The sequence below is a fragment of the Lonchura striata genome, chromosome 2 (genome assembly GCF_050655825.1).
Source record: "Lonchura striata isolate lonStrDom1 chromosome 2, ASM5065582v1, whole genome shotgun sequence".
NCBI classification, from domain to species: Eukaryota; Metazoa; Chordata; class Aves; order Passeriformes; family Estrildidae; genus Lonchura; species Lonchura striata.
Genome location: NC_140704.1, coordinates 85,892,665 through 85,920,244, shown reverse-complemented (window position 1 = coordinate 85,920,244; position 27,580 = coordinate 85,892,665). Strand labels below are relative to the sequence as shown.

General features: G+C 39.3%; 1 protein-coding gene, 1 long non-coding RNA gene and 1 other non-coding gene across 10 annotated transcripts in view; 2 read left to right on the top strand and 1 right to left on the bottom strand.

Annotated features, from left to right (window-relative positions):
- Positions 1-22,614, bottom strand: part of SEMA5A (semaphorin 5A) — a 312,223-nt gene extending 289,609 nt beyond the window's left edge. For 2 of the 8 annotated variants that reach the window (XM_085573622.1, XM_085573627.1), the window contains exons 1-2: positions 22,451-22,590; positions 4,115-4,190 (exon numbers count right to left, since the gene is read on the bottom strand). The gene's annotated coding sequence lies outside the window, so the exon portion shown is untranslated. Of the gene's footprint in view, positions 1-4,114; positions 4,191-21,954; positions 22,239-22,450 lie in introns of those variants that run through there. The other 6 variants (XM_021546907.3, XM_085573625.1, XM_021546908.3 and 3 more) reach the window with 6 other exon arrangements.
- A 42-nt stretch (positions 22,615-22,656) lies between these two features.
- Positions 22,657-27,402, top strand: LOC116183236 (uncharacterized). Its single transcript, XR_004147808.3, has 2 exons — positions 22,657-23,540; positions 27,142-27,402. It is a non-coding gene; the product is annotated as an uncharacterized LOC116183236 (long non-coding RNA).
- LOC116183348 (small nucleolar RNA SNORD123) lies at positions 26,983-27,051 on the top strand. The gene has a single exon (XR_004147948.1). It is a non-coding gene; the product is annotated as a small nucleolar RNA SNORD123 (small nucleolar RNA).
- Positions 27,403-27,580: the final 178 nt, after the last annotated feature.

Genomic DNA, 27,580 nt, shown 5'->3' with positions numbered 1-27,580 from the left:
TTCAGGTGTTTTATTCTCCCACTATACATAAATTTTTGGTTATAACACACTCTGGAGTAACTGACACTTACCTAGGAGTCCCATTCTGCATAGCTGTTAGGGAACACACACAGTTCATCTCACTTTCCTTTTCATTATTAATTGTTAGACTTCTAACTCAAGGCTATCTTTATCTTACCCCAGTACCAATCTGATTAACAGATGCAAACCTTTCACCTTTCAATTGCACAGTAAATTTTCACTGCTTCATGAAACTGATTAATCCTGTCATAGCTTCACCCATAGATAACTTAAAACACGCATTCAGTACAGAACCAATTATCTTTGACCGATAAAGGAGGCATCCTTCCTTCTTCTTATTTCCTTTGGGTCATCCTTTTTGTTTTCTATCAAGTCCTCTTAGGTGAGGTTTTTTCACTGCAAGAACAGTGAAAAGTGAATTGTGAAACAGCACTATCAATCTCATGTTTTTAATATGTTAGTCTTGGATTAATACTCTACAGGATATGCTGGACAAGTACTGGAAGTCCTCAAAAGTAAAAAGTTGAGATAGTCTGTGAAATGTGCTAGAAGAGGCTAAATGAAAAGAAAAACAGGCTGAACATGGGTGGTTGTTTGGACAATCTGTTCCAGTCCCAAGCAACATTCACTCAGTGATTCTGTGATGGTCACAATAGCTATGCAGCACTCACCTGGGTCAGGTGGGATGAGGAATCACAATGACACTATAGAGGAGAAACGAAGCCAATGTCCAGCACTCTTCCCCTGAGTAATTAAATGCTTGTCTAAAAGACCACTTCAGAAATAGCAGACTGTCTGGAGAAAGGATTTTTGTTCTCTGTTCTGTTAAGCTGGTTTCCAAAAGAGAAATCAGCTTTGAATAAGTAATGCATACTCTGCAGTGTCTAGGGGTAAATGGCTATATTTACTTTAAACACATTTAAAACAAAAACATTAAAGAGTTACTAGGAAAGCAGGATACATTTTCTTTCACTACTGGATATCAAATGTCAGAAAGATCCTATGGAGCAAAAACAACAAAAACAAATTAAGACAAAAAAATTCTTCTAATGCCATTAAGAGCATAAAAATCTCAAGGTAAACTCAGATGATACTATAATATACAAGAGTTAAAGCATAAACATTTTCTGTTAGCCCTTTTTCCAAAAGACCACTTAAGCAAAAGCAAATTCTCATTTTTCCCTTTTCTTTTTTTCTTTGTAAAATACGTCTCAGTTTGGGGAAGTGGAAACTTTCAAATGCACAGATGTTTGTGATTGCATGCTAGCAGCCTGCTGGGAACCATTAATGGTGTAGAGAGTAAAGTTATTCAATCATCTATAAGTCAGTTTTCAAAAGTGTTGCACTCAGTCAAGGGGGTGATTAATGGTGTCCAGCAATGACACAGATTACCCCCTGCCCATGAAAGCTCTTTGATTTTAATGCAGTTAAGCTACTGAAGTAAACAAACCAATTTGGGTGTTCAATGAGCTCTTTGTCTCATTAAAAATTATTTGACTAGTGGTAAAAGAATATTGCATATGTCCCCAAACTCAATTTGGCATTCTGTAATCATAGCAGCAATTACATTTGCAAAAAAAAAAAAAAAAAATTTTAGAAATTAACAGTAGCAGAAAATGGTAAATGGTCAACCTTTCATTAGGGACTTTCATTATGGATTTTGGTGCGTAACGCAATTAATATTTTATAATCACCACGGTACAGCAAGCAAGCTTCTGTACATTTCAAAGAGGCCAACAGCAACTACAGTCACTGGGCAAAAGTTTCAGCAAGTAGTTGTAAATTTGCTATTCAAAAGCAGACAGCACTCTACTCCTCCCAAGTAGGTTTCCTGCAAATTGCAGGTCCTTCATCCCTTGAGAACATCTGCTGCAGTTTGGTGTCCAGCTGAGCCTGGCATTTCATGTCAGGGCAAGTTTTCCTTCCCTCTCTTGTACAACCAAACTGATGAATACTAATGCAGCAAGTTGAATTATCAAAGCTGAGGCATTTTGTTTCTTTACTTAAATGTCAGGTGCCCCATAATAATAATAATAATTATGTCAGGTGTCACTGTTCTGGCAGTAAATTTGAATTCGCAATACCTGTGAGCATATGGCTACCTTTATGCTCTACACACATTTAGTGACAACTACCTCAGAAATCACAAGGAGAACCCAGGTACTTTGGCAAAGCTGAAGGCAAACCTCTGCCTGAGGAGTACTGGAGGGAGTAACCACTGTGGGCATGGCCTGATGACCACTTCAACTATTTTCAAAGTGATGCAACAGGACAGTGCCCCAGAGCTATTTACAGTGCTAACAGCACCAGCTCTGTGTGAAGTCCCACACCAGTCCTGGCCCCTGACAGGCGCAGCGGCTGTGAGATGGCTTCTTGTGCCACACCACAGCCTCAGGTGCCACCTTACAGCACGGCTCACCCCACAGCCTCAACACTTCTACTGCTTAGAAGTGTTACTTTCTGTTATTCACAGAGTAGCAACATTAAAAAATTAGAAGACTTCATCTGAAGTGGAGCTGACAGCTTTGCTATCTTTGGTTTTAGAAAATGTCACTGGTCACGTATTTCAAAATACATCAAAGATTGCTTTCAAACCTTCAAACAGGTATCAGAGTCTCATTTTTCATCACAATCCTCCCAACAAATTGATACCAGCCTTCCGCGTCTATGTCTGAGAACAACGTATCTGTTTCCCACGCATCCTGATCAACCTCTTCACTCTGAACTCACTCCAAACCCATCTCCTAACACCCTGCTACTTCCTGACGCTCCTCTCAAGCTTTCTTTTATCCTTCTCACACAATTTCTACTATTTAATCTACACAAAGCCACAGCACCGCAGCTTAATAGGAACTTGGTAAAACCTGCTTAAATTGAACAAAATGCAATGGATGGCAGGGAGAATTATTTTTTCTTTGGCAGTATGACACATTCAGCATTCAAAAAATACAGTAATAAAGATAGATTTCAGACCAGGACAAATAATACAGTTCACATATATCTGATGAGCATTTTAAGCTCCCAGTGTCTCATGGTACAGGACCTCTATGTAAAAGTGTTACTGTCTGGTAAATTTACAGAGGAGGGACAATCTATGAGATGAAAAGCACACAAAAGTGACAAAAAGAAACAAAGCTTAGCAAACAGTGTTAGTATTTTATTTTCTTTATCAAGACATAATCTGGGAGGGAGGAAGTTCCAGCCATGTCATCCTCAGAACAGATATAATCCATATCAAGAAGGCCAAAGTCTTTCTCCAATTGCTATTATTATACAGCATTAGAAAGCAGATTTTTGTCACCACTCCTAATTTTCACTCCAAAACATGGGAGAACTTATAGTACCCAGATTGTCAAAGTCAGTATGTAACAACTGGTCAGTATATAACATCCAGGTTACTTTATACCTTATTTCTAACATTCTCATATATCAATTTACTGCCTCCTCTGTTGTACTTAATATTCAAAGAAACTTGCAAGGTTCTAATTAAAAATAATCACATATTTCCAGCAAGATGTATCTGTGTGCAGCTTTAGTTCCAAATTCAAAGTGAAATATAAGAAAAATATGTTGAATTGCTAACGTATTAAAGAAGAGTTTACGTTTTTACAGTATGCTTCCTTTTTAGATTTTAAGCTTTGTGTCCTACTTTCTTGTCTATTAAAAGACTTCTTTGCTTTTTATTTTAAATTATCTTCTCTTTACCCTTTCTTCATTTCTTATTTGACAGGATATTATTACTCCTCATGGAGAATGGTCTTCGATAAATAAGACTACTTTAAAGGTGCATTTATTAGTCTCACTCATTTCCTCACCTGAAGCAGCTGCAATGCTATCTATCCTATTATTTTAAAGGAGCTTCATACGTAAATTAAACCTAAAGAATCAAAACCAGAGCATTAATTGTTACTGTAAAACTGAACTGAGCTATGCAAGGAAGCTACAGACACTGAAATGTAGAAATCTGTAGTCAGCATGGATTTCTGTATCACTTCCACTACAACTTTCTTATTTGACCTCTACCAAACATCCCTTAGTTTAATGCAAAGGACAAAGCAGAAAAGGTAGACAGGGTTGTTAAAGCTGTTCTTACCGCTAGCACATGCAGCTTCTTATAGCTTCATCTTGAATTATGTCTTCTCAGTCAAAAATCTTCTCCAGTCTGTAACCTGTCCACAAAAGTTGAGAAATTTCATTGTTTTCAATGTTTTGTAGAAAGTGGGCAAAGGTGATCTGACAGCATCAAGATAACATAAGAAGAGTGTTTAGAAGTCAATAAATGTCATTAATGATTTCTGTGTCTGATAGCTAAAATTGCAATTTTAGTTTTCTGACAGAGTGAGGAGCCTGCAAAGAACTTAGTAAGGCACTGATAAAGAAAAAAAGCACCCCACTGCTCAGTCAATAACCATGCTGAAATTATATAAGCAGAAATACATGTCATTTTCTGAAGACAGTCCAGGTGTTAATCATACAAGGAAATAGCTTAAGGCATAACTTGCTCTTCTCTCCCTCATAGTTTTTCTTTTTTAAATAAAAGCTTGTTTTTCTCCCAGCAATGTTTACATACAGCAAAGGCAGTGAGTTCTTACATCTCACATTTCAAATGTCATTCAAGCTGTTTGTCAATCTGTCCTAAAATGTCATATCATAAAGAACTAGTCACATTCTCTACTTCTCATGCAAGTCTCCAGTTGTCATCTAAACGAGATGGAGAACTTTCTTCTCCACATCTAAAGCATCTTTGTCTAAAATTAGTGTAAAAACTCACAACAATATGGGAATAATTTATTTCTGTGAAGCTTAAATCCTTCTTATAAAAAGAGATGAACCATCTAAGCCACACATGTGGTTGTTCAGAGAGATTAATCAAAAACACTTTTCCTGCACAGAGTGCATTTTCTGAGAAACACAGATGCTGAAGGGGAAGCAGAGTCCATGAAAAAGCTCAGCCTTCAAGAGTTTTCTTTTCACTAGCCCCCAACTAAGCCAGCACAACTGTTGGAGATGAAAAAAGCATTAAAATGGTCATATTCAAGGAAGGGGTAAAAGGTGCCGTTGCCTTTTTAGGGTTTTTTTCCTAAATCTTAGAACACAGAAGAATTTATAGAAGAACAATATTGGTTTCTCCAGTCTTCCTTTTTATAAAATCCTGGTTATCTTAAATGTGTTTCCCAACTGTTCATGTTGCTGTCTAAGCTAACACTAGAACAGCATGGGATTTTTTCTTTATCAGAGTATTAGAGGCTTATTAGTGCCCAATTTTTTAAATTATTTTTAAATAAGTTACTGAACTTGGATGTAATTAACCTATTTACCCATACAGCACCTTCCACTGTAGAAGTCTGGAAAGGTTTTACAGGCTTGTACATATTAGTTTCTCCCTTAGACAGGAGAAAGGCATTATAGGCACATATCTTTTTCAATCTGTTATTTATGTGCCTTTATAATAGGTATAATGCTTAGAAAATAACTACACCTTCATTAGATCTCATGACAGCACTCAGCTTTCCTAAAATTCATCCTGTACTGGATATTTGCTTAGATGGTTCTTTTTGCTGCTTGCACTTCCCCACATACATCAATTTCACTTGGAAAGTAAACCAAACCCCCAGAACTCATTTCTGCTTCTAGCTAATGCACTAAGTTTCATTGAGGCTGCTGCCCTTGCAACTCTTTCATGGCTGTAATATTTGCTCCTCCAAGGTGCAAATAAAAAGCAGAGATCCTTGTGACACCACACCACACTACAGACGCATTAATGCCAGGTTTATTTTGGTGGGCAAAAGCTTACTTTTCTTCCTGTTTTTTTTTTTTTTTTTTTTTACTTATTTTTCCTACAATAGCAAAGACTTGTAATTAAAAAAGCAAACTTGCTTAGGCCACTGGGTTTAGGTTTACTGAGCACTTCCATTTCCATAAAGACATGATGCATTTGCAATCACTTAAAATTTACCTTTATTAAACACTTTATATGTGTAGGGTTTTCCCTGTCAGCTATTTTTTTTTTTCCCTTATCACTGTTCTGAAGCCTGCCACTAGTCAACTATGGCAAATAAACAGAATAAGCTTCTGCTATGTATCTTTGGAGAAATTATACTTCTGTCATACCCACTGTACTCATTATGTCCCCTTCAATACACATGAATGGCTTTCTCTTTAGTCATGAATATTACACCTAAAAATCCAGCCTCTTCATCCCAGCATTACCTAAACTCTTACAAGTGAAAATAATGAAAATAACAGACATCATCTAAATGAAGAATGAATAATTTATTTTTTCACCCAAGAAGCTGTTGGAATACTCACAAGTATTCAATATAACAAGGAATTGCTGTAAAAAAAACCTGTGACCAATGCAAGAAAGATCTGCAGATGAATCTGAAAATGTGAAGCAGCAGTGTCTCACCTCACATACAGATAGTGTTAAAAAGTCAGAAGTCCATTTATAACCTCCAAAATATTAAGTAGTACACTCTGAATTTAAAAATTATGATCATATATAGTTAAAATATAAAATATAAAGGAAACCATCTTTTTCCTAGGTGTTTGTCCTCCAGGAGAATATTTACATACACAGAGTTCTGTCATCTCTCTCCCACACGCTGCCCACACACATGCAGTTATCTATAGAGAGAGTGAGAAACATATGCTCTTGTTTCCCTATCTGAAAACAAACACAGTAACTCACACCTGCACTCAGTAATTATGTCATAAGAAAATTCTGTCATGTTTCTACAAATCATTCCAGTGGGTTCTAAAGAAACCTGCTGCCCACAGTTATTAAAAATCCTATGTCCTGCATTTGTTCCAGAAACAGGAAGAAGAGGGCAGAATAATGGAAAGAAAAGGTCAGTACAGACTTTCCCCACATGACACTCATCAGAACCTACTGTAATTTGCATAAATATTCAAGTAATTAATCAAACCATAATACCCGAGCTCTGTTTCTTCTCAAGCTTTACATTCCCCTAATGCATGGGTAGAACTTTTCTTCAAGCTTATGTGGCCAAACTCTATTGGAATGCTACAAGCAAAAGAGAATAACGTGAAATAAATCACACTCAAACCTGCCAACTGGCTGTGTGTTTCTATGTATTATCAGAAAGAAGTCAGAATCTACTAATACTCCCAGCTGAAGTCAGCTGGAATTGTGCCACTGACTTCCATTCATGCAGAACCATGACACTAAACATCTCTGGCTAAGGCTTTGTTTTAATTCCTATGAAACACGTTTCACATTTTGATGCCATATAAAGAACCACACCAATAGCAGTAAGGTAACCTAGCATAAAAACATATAATGTTTAAAATAAGTATGTTGAGACCTGCTTGAATAACCGAGGGTGCTGAGTACAACTTAGTGCTTGTGACCACCTGCAGAACTATATCTAGGATACAATGCTAAATTTAGATTTCTGGGTGAATGCCCACTGCAGGATATGCTATTTTTACTAAGTTATGTCTGTCCAATGGCACATATCCATTTCTGAAGTGGTACTGAAAGGCTAATAAAGCTTCCAGTTACCACTTGGCTCAAAACTGCAAATTACAAGTACTTTCACCAAACTGTTCTTCACATTCTGATTGATGTTACACAATAGAATGTACAAATAAAACCAAAACAAATACCTAAAAGCAGTATAACTAAAAAAGGTTGCCCTCCCCCGAACCCTCTCACCAAAACACAAAACAATAGTATTTTTTAATAATTATTGCAATTTTAATTTCAATGCACAGAGAAAAGATTCACAAGTAGCCTTTTCCTTCTAGGCAGACTCTTCCACATGTCAAAATAGAACCAAAAATGTAACAAAAAACCCATGCTGACATATGTGTTACTGTATTTCACATAATAACATGGATTTTGGAGACCACAGCTCATCAAGTTCCAATTTATACCTGTAAGCCATGAAGTACATTGAAAAAATCCAGATTTACATATGAAACATACGAATACAGAGATTTTTTTCCCAAAGAGATATTTTTAACAAGGTTATAGGGTCAGCAAGTTTGGAATGAGTTTTAGCAGTTTAAGATTTCTATCTTTCTACTTAAATGTACTTCTTCCTTCTCCTGCCATTTTTCAAAAGGTAGAGTGAGAGTGTTCTGAGACATATCTTCCATTATGACAGATTTAATACATATTTAATAACAGAGATTTAAATATGGGCATGGTATTTGGCATGCATCCTGAAGCAAACCATAAACACGTCTGCCACTCTCCAGCGAGGACAACACAGTAGTTAGGGAGAAATGTCAGCCAGAAACAGTTACATGAAGCATAAACCCCCCTGAGAATGAAAAGGTCTTTATTTATTAAATCAAATGCAAATCTTTCATTCTAATATTTCTGATCTGTTTTTGTGGATTTTCTCAGGTATACTTAATTAAACCCACTCATCAACACCAACTTTGCTCAAAAGAGCAATTAATGAATATGGCACAGAAGCAGCTTAGCCCTGGAGGAGTCTCTGACATTTGTTTGTAGTGAAGACTGTTCATTAATTGCTCCCCACATTCTAAGCCTCTAAATGATATTTTTGACACAATACCACAACTCATTGTGACTTATTTCTCAAGCTAGAAACATCTGCACTACGTTAGGTTAATAAAACTACCTTTAAAGGTTTTCAAGAAGATATTTAAAGACACAAGGGAAAAAAGGAAAGTCTGGATGTGCTGACAGTGGAATAAAGAATCTGTATTGAATTTTTGCTATCATCTCAGAGTACACTTAGTATTATAGATAATTTAAGCAAATATTTTGTGTTCCGTACTCTCTACAATAAACAGAACTCAGGCAGAAGTCCACCATGATTTTCCAACCTATTTCAAGCATTAATACTTCACAGCTCTTCTGATGATCATAAGTTCTGAAACAAATGAGAAGATTGGCTTTTTGATTGCTTTGGTAAAAAACAGTACATTTTTTTTTTTCAGAAATAAAAAGGGGAGAGTAAAGAGTCTGGGCTATGAAGCAGCCACATTAAACTACATACCTCTGTCCAAGATATAAAACAAAGTTGCTATCATGTCACACTGAGTGCATGCTTTAATTTATGTGATGGTTTTGCTGATCTCTTTTGGGTTCCACAAACCACGATGCATTTTATAAGTTTGAAAAATTAACTTCTTTATTTCCATAACACATATACAGGATCCACGTTAGACTCCTACTGCAAAGCAGATAATAATTCACAAAAGAAACACAAAACAAATAAAAAACAAGGTACATGGAAGTTCATACCTGGAGAACAGCTGAAAGCCCTGTAGAGCCACAGACCTTCAAGATGCAAAAGAGAGCAGTGTCCACCCTCAGAGGTGGTGACATTAGTTCAATTAGCCTAACCCAGTTTTCAAACTTGGAATTTGGTTTCTGTAGTTCTTATTATATAGCAACTCCTCCTGCCTGCCAATTATTTATATTAACATGGCCATCAAGTTCCACACAGTTATGTGTGTGAGAAACTCTGTGCTAAGCACTCATTAGCTAACTGTATAGGTCTAAGCACTTAAGAAAAGCAGTGCAGCAGCAGTGGATATGGTTAGCTGGCACCCTGGTTTTTGATCCAGTCCAAAAGAGTCTGATGCTCTGCAGTCAGGGTAAGACTAAGAGGGTAACACTGTGACCCCAGGGGGGTGCCAGTGTGTAGTGCTGGAGAGAAGGAAAAAAGGCTTTCACAATTTTGCAGTTGTCCATCTGCTAGCTCCCACCACATTGTTCTCCTACGGCACACAGGCTCTGGTTTCCTCTGAAGCCTTCTATTCCCACTCACCCGTTATTTCTACCAGCTGTTTCTCCTCTCTTGCCCACCACCTACATCATTATCTTTGCTCCTTGGAAAAACCCCACCCACCTTCACACCAGCAGCTGCCCTTCTTTGTCCTAAGCTTCAGGACACAAAGCAGCAGGAAAAAAATGATAGCTCTGTGAGTGCCAGCAGGCTCCTGCCAGCCCAAGCCCCCTGCTTGCTCAGAGTTCAGTGACAGCAGTACACTCAGCCTGGGCTACAGGAATGCAGGAAAGGTGACCTGCATGTCTTGGATGTGACAGCCCTAACAGGACATTTGGCAACCTCCCAATGGCAGCCTTTGGCTTGCTCACAGACACAATTTCCCCTGCTAGGACACCATCTTGGCTTTCTCCCTGCAGAGTGAAAGCAGAGAAGAGTAATTCACAACAGGTTATTACCATTGATGGATTAGGCAGAGAGGGATCAGCTAACTACACCAGCACTGCTAGAGAACTATTTGTTCATTAATACATTAACACACATTTAACCCAGAAGCAGAATGCCCCAGCCTGCCTTACACCTTAAGCATTATCCTGCACAGGACAGATGTAGCTCTAGAAGAACTGAGCCAAAGAACTAAACAGTAAATGGATATTCTGATTTGCCTTTGCCTTAAAATGTACACACAGCAAAAAAGAACTCGGCAGAGTATAAGAGCTCATTTTATTATCATTCCTAATCTAAAATGAAGATAACAAATAGTGTAGAACTTTTATTTCCAATTTTTTTAATTAAGTAGTGCTAAATGTCAACCCTAAATATTCCACCCCTCTTCATTAACATTAAGCAACCTAATGTTTAACTAAGAGCCCTACAAAAGCAACATATTACTGCACATTTTCTGAATTACCATACTAGGACCAACTGATGCCACTTTCAGAACTACAGTTACAGTTTGAGGCAGCAGAACCTGAAGAATTTAGAAATTAAAACATAACAACTGCACCTAAATCTTACAGAACACAGACACTTAATCACAGCCTGTAGTAAGACCTGGCAAGATATATCATCAAATCAGGCAAACTATGGAGAAACATTTTCACTTACAAAGCCCTCATCAGCTTTCAGAAAAGTATATTAAAACCTAAAGTGTCTATGTACATTAGTGTTATCCAATTAGCCTGTCCACATCCATCTCTGGTTCATCTAAATTAACATAACTTTATAATTTACAAAAATTCTTCTGATTCAATTATATTTTCTGAATCCAGTTAAATCACTTAATCACACCTGCCTTTAAAAAATCCCACAAATCATGAAACATTAATTCAAATGACATTTCTTTTATTAACGGTTTTCATTCTCCAGCAAAGGTTGTAGCTTTTATCCCTGCAGTCCAGCTTGCTAGAATAAAGTTAAGAAGTTTATGAAATTTGGATATTACACAATCAATATTTGATACCAATATTTCTTTGTTCTTCAAAGAGATGAGCTCTTCAGAGCTCAAAATAGAACTATCAACCATCAGAACAGTGTCCTGATCTCTGTTTCAATTCACTTTCTCTTCAGAACAATCTTGTGCACTAAACATTGGACTGGAGCTGATAAGTTCATCCCAGCAGAAAGGCCTCTCTGTCCTTCCACTACTACTTTGTGGGATAGTACAGCAGCAATTTGACTATATAAATGAAGATATTATTATCTAATATCTAGACTGTGCCACTGCTTGACAAACTAGAACGGAGTGCAAAACTGTGGTGAATGCATGTGTGTAGAGAAGGAGAAAAAACACCTACCCCCAAGCAAGACCCTCTACAAATATGTGGAAGAACTGTAAGGTGAGGTTGATTTTGACAAATCATAGAGTAAACCAGGAAGCATTTGTAAATTCTCTTTGCAAGGAGTTCTTTAGAAAATTACAAGTATCACAGATACATTTTACTATTAATATGAATCTTTTAAAATATAGATAAGTTTAACTGTAAGGAGGGGACATTACTATGAACCAGTTATCTAACTAGAATAATTTTGGTCACTGAGCCCCATCCAGCAATTTCTACACAGAAATTATTGCTCAAATGAGGTATAGAAATTGCTCATTTAATTAATATACATTTGTCACACAGACTAAAGTAACTATCAATACTGTAGTTTTTTACTTCAGATATGTGTTATACTTCATTTTCCCTTGATGGGTCAGAACCTTGAGTGAACGGAGCATGCGACCTACAGGTTACAGGCAGCTGCCTGTAACAGAAATGCCAGAAAAGGCAATTAGCTTGTGTCTCCAGCTTGCTTTATGCCACACTACAGAAGACATCAGAATCATTAAATCATAGAATGATCAGGTTTGGAAGGGACTTTAAAAATCATAGAATCATTAAGATTGGAAAATACCTCCAAGGTAATTTACTCCAACCTTTGATGGAACACCCACCCCCTTGTCCACTAAACAGAGCACTAAGTGCTATATCTAGTCCCATCTTGAACACTTTCAAAAAATGTGACTCCACCTGGAGAGCCCATTCTGATGCTTAATCACCCTTTCAGTGAAGAAATTCTTCCTGATGTCTGACCTGAACTTCCCCTGGCCATCCTTAGGCCATTTCCTCTTGTCCCATTGCTAGTTGCCTGGGACAAAAGGCCAACCTCTTCCTTGCTACAACCTCCTTTCAGATAGATCACCTAGTCCCAAACCACCTGCCATGGCCAAGGAGCCTTCCACTAGACCAGGCTACTCAGAGCTTCGTCCAGACTGGTCTTGAAAACCTCCAGGGACTGGGAGTTCACAACCTCTCTGGGCAATCACCATCCTCACTCACAATTAGAAAATTTCTTCCTAATATCTAATCTAAATCTGCTCTCCTTTAGCTTAAGGCTATTCCCTCTTGTCTAGTCACTACATGTCCTTGTAGAGGCCCTCTTCAGTTTTCTTGTAGGCCCCTTTTAGGTATTGTGAGGTGCCACATGGTCTCCCCAGAGCCTTCTCTTCTCCATGATGAACAGCTCCAACCCTCCTAGTCAGTCCTCACAGGAGAGGTGCTCCAGCTCTGCTCTCCTCTGGACTCATTTCAACAGGTCTGGAAACATTAGAAACTTGGCAAGAGTTAGCAGTAAATCTTTCAGGACTTACTGAAGTAGAACTTTGAGTAAAGAAGGTTTAAAGAAAACATAGTTCACAGATGATATTTAAATACAGAGTCTACAAATTTTTTTTTCACAGGACTGAAAGTATGAAAATATTATTGCCAGAAGTATGGGAAGTATCTTACCATTTCAATGATTCTGCATACTGACTTACATCCTTCACTTCCCATGATGAGCTACAGTGGAATGCGCTGGGAGTGATCTTGCCAGACAAAACCAATTCCATCCATAGATGCCTTGGGGCAAAGATGCTATAATTCCATTCATTTTTGAGCACCTGGGTATACCCCAGAAAAACTGGATAATGGAAAATTGATGCAACAACTTTCTCTGTCGATGAATTCCTAGGACCACCATGCAAGTGTTGTCCAGAAAAATTGGATTCATTACCCAGTATGCAAAAAGCCAATAATTACACACTCAAGGGAGATATTGCTTATTTATTTTAGAGTTGCACAAGCCTGAGTGCTCAGTGATACTACACAAATCAAGCATGCCAACTTCCGAAACTTTTTACTATTTATATATTTTAGCAAACAAAGGAATTAGTTTTCATTGGCTACAAGTTACATAGTTCTCTTATTAATTAAGAGAATTGTCTTCTATTGGCAAATTATTATCTTGCTTCCCATGCTAATTAGTCCCATGCTCAGTGCTTCTCTTCTTTTGAGTCACAGGGTTTCTTGGGTCAGCCGTCTGTGAGTTTGTGGCCACAATCTGCCCCATCAGAATTACCCTTTGCCCAGACAGAGCTGATTTCAGCACAGATGCTGAGTTGGCTTTGTTGGATTCTTGGCAGTTCAGACGGAAGTCTTCGTGGCCCTTAAATTCTGCATTCTGTGTGTCCACTATCAATGGTGGACATCCTTCTTCCCTTAGGTCTGAGATCACGGCAGCATTTCCAGCCCAAAACCTCAACAAGGCAATTGTACCAACAAGTAATTTGTTCTTCTAACACCTGGGCATCACTTAGAGCTTGCTTGTTAGCTGCTCTCTGTTTCATGGATTACATCTCCCTTCTTGTTGATTAGGCTTAAAAGTATAGAAAGATCAAACATCAGTGAACATTCTTTTTTAAGAAAATTTTAAATATTCCACAGATTGCAACATAAAGACTACAGTTATAAGTCCAAATGCTGTTTACATGGCGAATCTTCAGAACAGCTGTGGCAAAAAGAAGCCAAATTAAACACTTCAGAAGCAACCACTAGTTTATATACCAGTTGTCATTGATAAAGCTGAAGAGATTGTCTTCTGCTCATCACTTTCTCCCTAGTCAGTAACCTGACAGAGCAATTCCAAATTCACAATTTCAGTCACAGTATGACATATAAACCTGAACAATATCATACTAAGTCTTGTTAACTCAAATCCTTACCACTCAGTCACAAAAGTAAGGCTCCTATAAGCACTCCAGTTCATACAACATTAATGTTTTTAGAACAAGTAATACAATTATGGAAGGAAAACCAGATGCTATTATAGAGCCAAAGGTTGAGGTTTTTTTCTCTTAGTAATGTTTTGGGATGAAAGGTGGCATTAAAGTACCTAAAAGACATCACAAATTATATTCAAGAACAGACAATTTTTTTGACAACTGATCATTCCAATTATCAACTATCTACTGATATTAATACAAACACAGAAACACTATTCTTTAAATGAAGATTGATTTGTAGAAAATAAGTTTTTATGTGGAAGCAAGAACATTCAACACGTGCAAAATCTCTTATAAAGGTTAGAAAGTTTCAGTCCCCAAATACTGAAGAAGGATACAAGGTACCCAGACATCATAAAGCAACACTTTTCACAATTTAGAAAGGGGCAAGAGAAGAAAAGCAAACAATGCGGCAAGAAGCAAACTAAAGCTGTTAGTTAAAACAAGAAATCTCTAGATCCTCAGGTTTCATCTGTAATCAGGTTCTCTAGACTGGATTTACACCTACAGATAAATCTTTGAAGTGTGTGCTGGGAACAGGCCTGGTGTCAACTGTTCCACTTATTTTGTATGCCCTTTCCAAAATTTTCAGTGTTGGCACTGTTAGAAATTTGGGGCTTATAAAAAAGTTGATGAGAGTACCAGGAAAAAAAAATCCCAAATCTCTTGTTTAAATTCTTTTTTAAGGGAAATGCTAAATTACAAAAATAAATAAACATATGCAATTATAAATCAGATTTGGTTTATACAGAGTTCACAGTAAATCTGAAAGGTAAGTTAAGCACATTATTTTTTCCTCACAAACAAATGGAGTTCCCTATATTTCCAGTCAAACAAGTCTTAAATTTCCTCCTTTTATATTAGTGATGTGCCTCCACAGCAAACTAATTATTTTTTTAGCCTTTTGGTAAGAAGAAACAATTACAAAACAGCAGCTCTACAAGTGAAGCTGAAGGACAAGCTTTCTCAAAAGTCATCCTATAAAAAGACTAACGTGTCCTTTTCCCAAGAGGCAGATAGCCATTGCCAACAATGAGTTCATAGGGGTACTCTAAGAAAAATAACATGCCTGCTCAAGTTATTTTAAGAGCACTTTATGATTGTGGGTTTGAGAGAAAAATATAAAGACTCAAGTTAAATATCAGAATTGTTTACCTCTATTTCAAGATTATTTTTCTTCAAAATTCGATACTGATCTCATTGGCCTTCAGATTAAATAAATTTGCAAAACAATCTCCCCTGACAATTATAGATAAGTGAGCAGAAATGGAATTTTCTAATCAAAGCTACTTCCAAACTCGCTTAAAGAAAGATTACTGGAGGAAAAAAAATCAAGTTCCCCCACCCAGACCATTAATTTAGTTTAAAATAATAGACAACAGTGGTAAAAAGAACAGCAATTCAGCTCTAGAGACCAGATCTCTTTTTGCTGTTGTTGATAGTTACACCTTTTTTTTTTTTTTTTTTTTTTTGCAACTGGCCATTAAAGGATGATGCCCAGGCTTCACTGGGTTGCCTTCTATATTAAAGATGCATCTAATGCTTAGGCAAAGAGTGACACTATGTGCTTAGGAAAGCAACAGAAGACAAGCTGGAAAATCCAGCAACTTTCTTGGACAATTCAAGAAAGTCTGTAAACTCTCTGACAACAGAATTACATCAATTAGACAGGTCTCCAGAGCCCAGGGTAGCAGCATTTTCAGACTTCTACTCATATACAACAAGAGAAGATTTTCTTTCCATACACCAACTTCACCTCTTGCATGTCTCAAGAACTGTACGCATGAACTCATGCTCCTGGCACATAAATGTAGAAGGGTTTTGTGGCTTTCTACTATCAATTCCAGCAGCATGTATCAGAACCCATTACCATTTTTCAGTAGAGTAAGGTCTGGCAGATAAGCTCTGGAAGACTGAACTTCAGTATTTAACAGGTTATTACCCTGAATTTCCTTGCTTCTGACACACTCAAGGGCAGTGCAATGAGGCATTGCCACTCAGGTACTGCACTCCTCTGGAGGCAACTTTAGACTGCTGGTGAAGACAGTCATAGAGCTGTGCCTCAGTCCATTTACAGTCTCCACAAGAGAGCTTGTTGCCTGTTATAAGGCTGATATTAAAAAAAAACAAAACTGTTTGGATGAACTCTAAAACACCGAGGCAAAATCCTCCACATTTCATTGTTATTTGCAGTACCAATCAGAATTTTATTCTGCACACACAATCCCCCTCTCCTTCCTCACCTGACAATAGCAACCACCTGCAGTTACACTGAGACCAGTGCCTGTGGGACCTTACTGGGATTGGTGGCCATGGGTACTTCAAAGGCCAAGTGTTAAGAGGATCAGTTCCATAATACTGTTTACACTGTGCTTCCACATGAATAGCTATGCTTGCACAACTGAAAGGACCCAGCAGGCAATGGTCTGACACAGTCCCAGAATTTCCAAGGAGGACAACAAACTACAACAACACTCTCTGATGGCACAGCATCCTCCATCTATATCTGCCTGCCTTCGGAAATCATGGCATACCATGGTGTTCCAGTCACAAAGAAAAGATGTTAACAGTGGACAGGAATTAAGGGGATTCTCTGCTTGGTTGGGTTTTTCTGAAATATTTTATCAAGTGAGAGCCAGGACATGGATTTACAGGGTCAGAAAATGAGCACAACAGACAACAACAACAGTACAACATCATCTTTAGCAACTTCTGCATCAGAGTTACTGATGAGGATCATCAGAGTCATCAGGCTCTTGGCTACCCCAGGCTGATACACCTTGAAGAGCACTATCAGAAAACTATCCAAAGCTGAAATCCCATCTTTTGCCCTAAGCTTGGAGTCCCATTTTGCAGCAATGGATAATATAACATCTGACACTAGTAACAATTTTGTGTACATACTGTCTCCTAGATATTTCAGTATCATTACTTATGTTTAAAAAGCAACAAGGAAAAGCATGCACTGGAGCATGAGAAGGAGCTAGAATTTGGACTACACAATGTTTATATGACAAAAACTAAGAAAACAACCCTATATCGCTATTGCAAGTTCAGAATGAGAAAACAAGTGAGACCATCAAGAGAAGAGACCATCAGCAACTGAACTCATGTTAAGTAACGTAACAGCCCAAAGACTGTGTATAATTTCTTTCCAGTCTTCAGCTTTGACTATGAGTCAGTAAAGAAACCTTAAAACTCTTCCAGACACTATGCAACACACATAACCTGTATTCCTGTAATTGGCAAGGCCAGGAGTTTTTCTTCAAGTACTTGGTGATTTTCCTATCAACAGAAATTATTTCATCCCATACATTTTCTCCCACAAGAAGGTAATTTCAGCCATGCTCCCAGGGAGCCTTCCAAAACATTTGCCAATTAAAAAGTTTGTGTGTTTCCAGTGAAAGCAGGTCACTAAAATGACACAATGAAAAAACATGTAAAACAAACAGTGAAAGAAAAAGGCAACAGGAATTTCTGAAGAGACTGTATGCTGAAGAAAACACAGTGAAGAACAACTGCCTAAAAATTTTTAAAACTACAAACAAATACTATTCTCATGCCTTTGTAGAGTTCACCAGTAACAGAAATTACTGATTCAGCAATAAGATTACTGTGGGTCAGAAGAACAGGGCCTCAAATTATTAAAACATTCTCTCCCTAGCTACAGAGGCCTTATAGTTAACTTTATATTAAGCATAAGTCTAACATTTCAATAGTATTCTGGGCTTCAAACTAGTCTAGCAGTTCACAGAAGGACAATAGGACAAAAGACAGCAGCCCAATTTTGAAATTTGGACAGAGGTGGGGAAAAGAAGTGGGAAAATCATAGTACAGCCCATTTCTTCAGCACACCCAATTTCCATTATAAGCCAATCCTGCAGCCATCACAGGTGCTCTAATTTGTTCATCACATATATTTAGTAATGCCTAAGAATATATCCTAGTATGAGAGAGAGAGAGAGAAAAGTAAAAGTATGCATTTCGGTATTTTCAAAGTTATAATTTCTTTGAGCTTCTCCTAAACTAAACAAATACTGCAAAATGGGTGCATGTTGCTATTCATCTAGCAAGGGATTAAAAAAATCAGAATATTATTTGCCAGAGATTCAGAGCTGCTCAATCAACATCCCCTAAATGAAACTAATATCCACTACTGAGGTCGGTAACCATTAAAAGATTAACTAGTTCTATCAGAAATTAAGATCCAACAATTCTAAGGTATATTGGAGCTCAATGATATATCCTGATTTTAAAAAGTGAAGAAGGAATGAAAAGCTGTATTATACGTCTATCATGCAAGAAACTTCATAACAGATAAGCTAATTGAAGGTAAGTCTGGAAATTATAGCACAGCTAACAGCATTTAAACTTTCCGAACAAGTCATTCAAACTGTTGGCAAAGCCAAGATAATATTTGAAAAGATAAGTTTCAACAGTTAACTCAAGAGTTTCATTGCAAAGGTCTCAGTGCAGACTAAGTATCAAATCCCAGTCTTCTGCTACTACCATTGACAAACATCAGCTTTTTTGTGAGTTGCCTGACTTTCTAATGTATACTGGGACATCAGGAAATTTCTTCCAAAATCAATCTCCCCAAACAGACTAATTTTATTAATATATTTATATATGAAGATAAAGAGTTGATACTACGCAGCAGATAATTGGATTGCATCAAAGTACCCATGGGAAAACACAAATTTAAGAATAGATGCATGAAAATATCCACTAAATTACAAAAGATTTGAGTGCTTCATACTTTGGAATATACATACCAGCAAAAAACTAATTAGACTGAAGTTTGGGCATCTTTACCTTGGTATACATTTGCTACCTTCCTGACAAATGTTAAACAAATGTGCTATAGTTAGATGCAAACTGGCAAATTTCCTAAAGAAATCATAGAACATATTTATAAAGAAAACTAAAATAAAAGCCCCAACCTTTTTTTTTTTTAAACAATTTGCCGTTTTAGCAACTACAGATTTAACAGCAAACCATACCTGAAGTATACAGCTCGGGCTGTGGCATTCCCCAGGTGTCTGTAAGAACTGCAAATAGCAGAGTGCCACCTGCCTTTCACAGGTCACAGCTGCAATGCTGCAGCCTGGAAATGAAATCCAGTCTACCGCCAATAGCTGGCAAACATACCTCAAAAGCGTCAGTTTGAAAAATGTTTATAGTGTTTGACAAAAATAGAACAAAATTAAAAAAAAAAAAAAACAAGAACTCATTCTTTGGAAGCAGCTACAGTTTTGCAAAACACATTAGAAGAGAACGAATATATATAGGCTGTAACTTAACACTGTTTCCAAATAGGAATGCAAACACATGCCAAGGAGGGTAAAAAGATTATAATAAAGACAAACAGACTGATTAACAATAATTTGGAGAACTCTGCATTGACAAGAATGCCCATTAAACATTTCAATAAAATGATATTACTGAAAAGGAGAAGCACCTCAGTGCTGCTTCCTATAATTACGGCAATAGCAATAGCAATTCATCTCAGGAGCCATAGTAACTTCAGAACATACATTACCAAACATCAAAAGCATATCAAAATTTTATAAACCAAATGTTAAATCTAAAGCTAAATCATATTTCACTGCTATTCAGAAGTCCATCATCACAACATACTAACCAATTACTAGATACTGCTTTACATGAAGTAGCACAGTACCAGATTTCACACACCCTCCTCCCCACTATCAACAGATAGTACTGGTAGTACACACCTACTATCAACTGATAGCAGTATCAGCAATCCACTTACGTGTCCCACAGCACAGAAATCGGACCCAGACAACACTGCTGATAAAGCTGTTGCAGACCAGAGGGCAGAAAAGGGTCTCTCTGCTCCTGCTCAGCCCAGGAGCTTAGCTGTTCCCTTGGCTGAATTCCTGCATGCAACCTCTAACACAAAAACCAAAACTTGCTGGATAATTATGTTGTATTTCCGTAGTTCACAGATTGTAGTGTACAGCTACTCCCTGAAAAGTAATGAACTTCATTCACTGAAAATCCTGTATTTGTACAAGACTATATCAACAGAAGTCAGAATCCACGTGGTTTCACTAAGTGGCTGGGGGAAAAGAAAGTGAAAAATAAATGACTACACAATTCTTTTTTCTGAAAACAGCAGCAATACAGTTACCACACTCTGCATCTCTGCCCAGCAGGAAATGAGTACAACAAACCTGCTACAACCATGTTTATGGATCATTACAAAGTGCACAGGCACTCCTACTACCTGTAAGTATTTTATGAAAACAGCACTAGTTAAAGATTAAAAGAAATGAGACACTTCAGATATTAAAGCCTTCAGCTTTGTCAACCAAAACAAATCTTTGTAACAACAGCCCAAGGAATAAGCAGTACAACTCAGAAGCCAGTGTTTACACTACTTAGTTCAAAAGAACCTCTCAAACAGACAAGTAAACTGCCACACTCCAGAGCAAAACCTTAGCTCTCAGCAGGACTCCTCACAGCTGTTCAGCATTAAAATGAGAAAATGAGATTAATTCATTAGTAAATGTAATAAAGTTATATTATTGGTACTTGATAGAGAGGAAGGTGGGAACACAGCACACAATCCAGAAATCTACCAACATCATTCACTCTACTAAGCAAAGTAGCAAAGGCCGTAACTCAGCCTTTCAAGGCAGCAATACACTTTTGATTGACTATGTGTTACATATATGACATCAGCAAGTACAACAATTCTAAATCAAACTTTACTGAACTGAGTCAGCCTTATATAACAATCAGGAGATGTTCAAACTCCTAGAAATAAGATTTGAGTGCAATTTCCACTACACGGAAAAAAAAATCTACTCTACATCACTCCAGCTTGGCTAGCATCACATCAGGCTTTTACACCAAAATTCAAACCAAGAGTGGTTAGTCAGCTTTCAGAAAGTAACACCTTCAGATGCACCTTAGGGCTCCTGGAAAACGCTGTCACTATAATTTTAACACCATGTTTTAGTTTTAGAATGTTTTTCACAGCTATAATCTTACAAATTTTAAACATCTTCACAAGGCTGCGTGTTCCGGTATGCACAGGCCTCTCCTGCCTATAGTCCGGTTTGCTGAAGGAGCAGATGCACTGACAGCTCCCCCCATTCCAGCTGCCCCCAGGAATAATCCCGGGCAGATTATCGTTGTGTCAGTCTACAATGCAGACTCATCATCTGGAATGATACAAGAAGCCCTAATAGTTGTCATTTATCTGGTAAACAATGCTCACAGAACGATATATGCATACAATTGACTGAGGTGTTTCCATCTGCATCGTTGTGGAATGATAAACTCTAACTCCCCAAGTCAGAAAGTGCCGAAATACAATCACGCCACAGACCAAAGACAGTGCGGTTAAATAAAACAGCGAGAATAAAAACACATCGGGATTTCAAAGCGCACTACACGAACATCCCACTGAAGACCCACGTTTCTCAGACAACTGACGGTGCCTTTCACGCCACTTCTTCTCTCACCAAAAGATGAACCTGAGCAAACTTCACTTGTTGAAGTGTGACAAAACCCTCCGAAACGTCCCTGAGCCATCGGCTGCCTCTCCGCAGCCGGGGCTCAGCGACAGCAACGCACCTCACTCTCCTGGGCGAGAACGCGCTCCGAGGGCAAGAGCGGCGCGGGGGTCCCACTGCGCGGAGCACCCGCGGTCCGGGCTCCGGCCCCTCTGGAGATGCGGCTTCCTGTCCGTCTGTTTTTTCCTGGTCCCGATAAACAGCACCGACTACGGGGAGAACGCCCGCCCGTTCTGAAAGGCTCGGTGGACTTTCGGGGGTGGGGCCGGGCAATGCCCGAGACGGGCTCCGAGCGCCGGCAGCGCTCCGCGGCACCGGAGCCCAGCGGCAGCGGCGCTCCGCCTCGCAGCCGGCTCCCCCTGCCGGCACCCTGCGCCGCTCCCGCCCGGACCCCGGCCCCGGAGCCCCCCGGGGCGCCCGGCGGACAGCGGGGCGCAGCGGGTGGAGGAGGCGGGAGGCGGCCCCGTTCACGGGCAGGGCGGCCGGGAACGCGCGATGCCCGCGGCGCTGCCAAAGCGCCGCTGCGGCGAGGGGGGAAGAGGGGCCGGCAGGGTTACCTGAGGCGCCGTGGGCTGCTCGCCGCGGGCTGATGCCCGCTCCCCGCCTCACGCCGCCATGGCTGCAGCCCCGCCGAGCCGCCCGTGCTCCGCTCGCTCGCACCAAGTTTGCGGCGCGGCAGCTGCGCGCCTCGCCCGGCGGCCGGACCCGGCGCCCTGCCGCGGGGGCGGAGCAGCCGCGGCCGCCCGGCCCCGGCGATGCGGGGCGCGGCGCGGCTCGTCCCGCAGCCGGCGCTGCCCCGGGCTGGGGCGATCTCGCATTGCTCCCTGCCCTCCCCCGCGCTCCCCCCTCCGGGCCAGCTGAGAAGTTGCAACTGGTTAAGATATTTGTCCTTGGGGTTTGTGTTTTTTATTTTTATTTCCTTTTATTCCTTAATCACCGCAGCTCACAAAAACACGACCTGAGGCTGCTCCTTTTCCATCAGATCTGAGCAGGGGCGCCTCAGCGCCAGTACAACTAAGCACAACAAATCCTGGCGAGCTGCAGCGAGCGACAGCAAGAGGGAGGGGAGGCGGTGGTACGCGGGCAGCGCCGCCGGTGCCGGGTCCGCCCGGGCTCTCGGCCGCTGCTCGGGGCTCGACCAGGCTCCGGTGTCGGGGCACTGTACCGAAACTGGGGAACAGCAGATAGAGAAAGCGAAGGAGGGCTGGGCGCCAGCGACTCCCGGGGCGGAAGGGGCTCGGGAGCGCCCCGGGAGCTCCCAAGCTGCGCGCCCCGCGGCACTCCACACCCCTCCCATGCCATGCCACAGCCAGCCGGCCAAACAGACCCAGTGTCCCAGCCCCAGTGTCCCGGGCCCGGGCGAGGAACCGCGTAGGCAACAGGAGCCCCGCACCAGCGGCCCCGGCCCCGCTGCAAGGGGGAGTGCGGTGCTGACATTTCTGCCGCCACGTAAGAGCCTCAGGCGAGTCCCTCTCCGCCCTCTCCAGTCCCCTCCCTCCCCCCCCGCCATGGCACGATCGACGTGTCAGCCCCAAAAGTTGATTTCCAGGCCCTGGGAGAGTCCCTATAAAGGTCCCGGGGCGTGCGTGGGACGGTGAGACGTGGCACCGCGGGGCTGCAGCGGGGGCGCGTAAGCATCTCCCCCAGGTACGTGTGTTCGCATTTTCGCGCTCACCGGGTTTCGGCGCATGCCGTTGTGTTTTGTCAGCTCACCTGCATTAACCTAGGAGGTTATTTTTGTTCATGTGTGCATTATAATTAATTCCATCAGAGTTGGGTTTTTTCTTTTATGATAGCATTTGCCCGTTTCTACTACAAACTTTAGCAGAAATTGACTTGTTGTTTGCAGCAAGACCATCGTTTAAAAAACTAAAAGCAGTAAGAGTTTATTAAAACAAACAAAGCCATGGAATTCATCCATGCTAGAGTAATCCTATAAAAATTACCTAATTAAAACAACTAGCATCAAAACTTATCAGCAAGCCAAATGTTCCAAGTCCAAATTGCCTTAAACTTCAAGCTCAATTTTACTTTGGCTAGGATATAAAAGAAACTTGTTCAAGTAGAAACATTAACAGAAGTTTGAAATTATCTTTAGAATGAAGTCCTGGATTTTGGAACATTCTTTCTGATTATTTTTTGATATTTAAAAAAAAAAAAAAAACAAGCTTTTTTTTTTTTTTTTCATAAAGTCATGTAACCCTGATACACAAGGATGTTTCCTTATTTATAACAATACTGTTTAAGAAGCCACTACTGTAATTATTGTAATGCTTGGGGTCATTTTCTCATGTGATTTCCTTCTGATGCAGAAAATACTTGTACAGAAAATATAATAATTCATTTTACATCTAAAAATTGCCATCAAAGTAAGTGCAAATATGACTCACGTACCTACGCTGTTAACTTCTTTGGACTGTTATTAAGACATCTTCCAATCAACAAGTCCTACACTTCGTATGTACCTCCACCTATTACAATAAATTTAGACTTTGTTTTTGAAGAGGAGATATATTTGTTTTTTCAACTGCTGTGTAAAAAAAGAAAAACATCCCTACTTTATCTGTGAAAAGTAAGCACCGTGTATCCAAAACTAACTGCCAGCAAAAAAAACCTATCAAAATTCTACACCCTGAGTGTTGTACATTTAAGCCTCTAAAATTTTGTCTGCAATTTGGCTATGAAACAATAGGCATATAAGTAAAAAAAAAAAAAAAACAAAACACACCACAATTATATCTTTATGTTATACTCTGTTAATGACATACAGTACATACAGTACATTCTAAAAAATTCCACTGGAATCATATTGACTTTATATCACCCACAGAGCATTTAAGTCATGCACTTTATAGTTCTGTACCAGTTTCACGGAAGAACAGTCATTATGTCAATTCTTAATTTTATTTAATTTTATTTTAAAAGCTCAAGGGCAAAGATGTCTGAAACCACCTGTGAGATTAATCATGTTTGAAATTAAGGTACAAACTGTAACGTTTTTAATGTTACATGCAACTCTATGCTATGTCTAAGTTACAGAGTTAAACCAGATGAGTTGAGTGAATGAGCCCAGCAATTTTAGGTGATGCAATCCCCGGACGTACCCTTGCAAGTAGGCGCTGAGAGTTTTTTGTTTCTTCACAAGTTGCACAGTGGTGTCCCAATCCTAGGCTAAGCCTCATTGTGTTACTATATCCAAAATAAATAAGGATATTCTAATATAATCTAGGAATATTATGCTAAGGGTAAGGGAGAAAGCAGCAGGGAAAACTCTGCTATCTGATTTAAAGGAAGGGGAAAAAAGAAGCTCAAGTCCATTGCATCCAGCGTTTCTTCCAGTATGGAGCTCGTCTTTCTCTTCTGCCTCGTATTTTCCTGACATTATATTTCTCACTGTTAGTAATTTTTAATCTCTCCTTCCAACAAAGCAGATTCAGCATATTAAGGGATGGCAGCATGGGGAAGCAGTAAAGGTACTGCAGTCGGAAGAGGAGAGGCTGCACAGCACCTTCAGGCTTCTGGCCAGTTTGGTGGGAAGCCAGATTTCAGCTCATTCCTGTGGTGGCAGGATATAAAGAGTGTTAAAAAGCAGGGAAGGGGGTGGATTTCCATCTGTTTAGGTGGGAAAGTCACAGTGTAAGGGAAGGCCTGAATTCACAGTACCCATCAAAAGCACTTTGGATAGTAAGCAACTCTTTCACCATTTAGAAAAACAAAGTCAGATACAGCAAACTGAAAGTTTAAGTCAGGTTAAAAAGAAAAAAAAAATAGAAAAAGAAGAAGGTCTTAGCTTTAGTAAAACTGAAGCTTGAGTTATACTTCCATCATAGGGAAAGGACTTTGCTTGCTTCATGATCACAGAGTTCAGAGTCTTTATTACCACTGCATGTTACTTTTTCCAGACCATTGAAAACATTAGTCATTTTTGTTTAATTCATGAAAAACAGGCAGAGGAAAGCTTTGAAGTCTCACAGTTAATTGCCTACTTTTGTGTTTTCTAACCACATCATTTATTCCTGAGGAGAAACCCTACTGGTGACCAGAGCCTTTCCAGAGCAGACCAGGCAGAAGAATGGTGCATACAAACAAGCACCCTTTCCTGAATCAATGCTTAAGTGCAAAGAGTTTTTGCAGTCTGGTGTCTTCAATTTACCTGACTTACATGACATTGTTGAAATACCTAATCATCAGCTCTGCATGACTGTTTCTTTCTTCTTTCCCACTGATATTCAGGAAAGTATTCGTCCTGTTGAATTTGAGTTGAGTGAGCCCTTAGCATTCCTGCTGGCATTGAGCAACATCTTGCAAGGCTGGATCATCATGAGTCTGCCATATTTAAATACCAGGGACTTGTGATGTTGTTACATGTAAAAATAGGAATGACCTCTTCACCCCAGGAAAGCAGATGACCCAGAGGATTTAAGTTTGCCATTCTCATCCTCAGATGGGTCTGGTAGGGAAGTACACTATTAAAAAGCAGGCCAGGAGAGGCTGTAGCTGTGTATGCCCAGTAGGAGACACAGGGCAAGGTCAGACTGAACATAATTTTCATTGTCTTAGCAAGACATCATTGCAATTCTTCATTTAAATAAAAGGGAAGTCAACGTCAATAGCTACAAACTTTGCTGTTTTCCCTTAAGCTACTGTCTGATGTTATGTTCTGTATTTAAAGGTTAAGCTGACTGATCTCCATAATATCTATGAATTAGGGAAAGCTAGGTGAGAGTCTAAAACGTGGCTTTTGAGAACTAGACATTCTTCTGATGAGTTTATGTTTGCCATTTGTGATAAAAAGATAAAGTAATATTTCTCATGGCATTTCTAATATTAAAGCTCTTTATAAACAAAATGGTTTGTTTTTATGAATGCATAAGATATTTTCAACACAGCTATATAAATAAATGTTCACTTACATTTAGAAATCTGTGACCTGATTTTTAGTAATTGCTGCTTTCTTTCCATTAAAGTCTGACTGATAAGGCAGTTATTATACGAAGATATAATATTATATGAAGATGTAAAAGAGTTATTATATGAATTCTAAATAAGGACCATCTAACTTCAAGTCCCTAAAAGTAGTTAGATATTTGGTGAAAATGATGAATTCTTGGGTACTGATTCATGTGATCTGAAAATGCCATCCATTTCCTGATTCACCTTCATATCTCCTCCAGGAAGAAAAAGAAATATTTTACAATGAATACCATCAGTCAAACAATTTTTATGTGTCTGTTTTTCTATCTTTCAGCCAATTCCCTGAACTGATGCTTTCAAAATGAAGAGGAAGATAGGAGTGAGAATGAAGAATACCTTGGAGAAATCCAGTCATAAAGTTTGAGGAGTAGAAGTAATAGGAAATATTAATAACTCTGGTCTCTTGCATCAGTCAGAATTCAGACTAAAATGACGTAAAGTTACAAACCTGAGACATAAGGGCTATTAAATTTGAATCAAGATTCACATATTTTTATATTAATACATAATAAAAATATTTGCTTTTTCCCCTCAACTTTGGATGGTAATATATTCTGCTGCCTTTTACAACTTTCTTATATAGAGTAATTTAAGTTTTCTTTTTTTTCATATTAGCCCCAAGACACCTCTTCAAACTAAGCCAGGGTATATATTAGCAATATATTAATTGCTCCTCTCTTTTCTTGTCCCTGATTCATTAATGTTGAATTCCT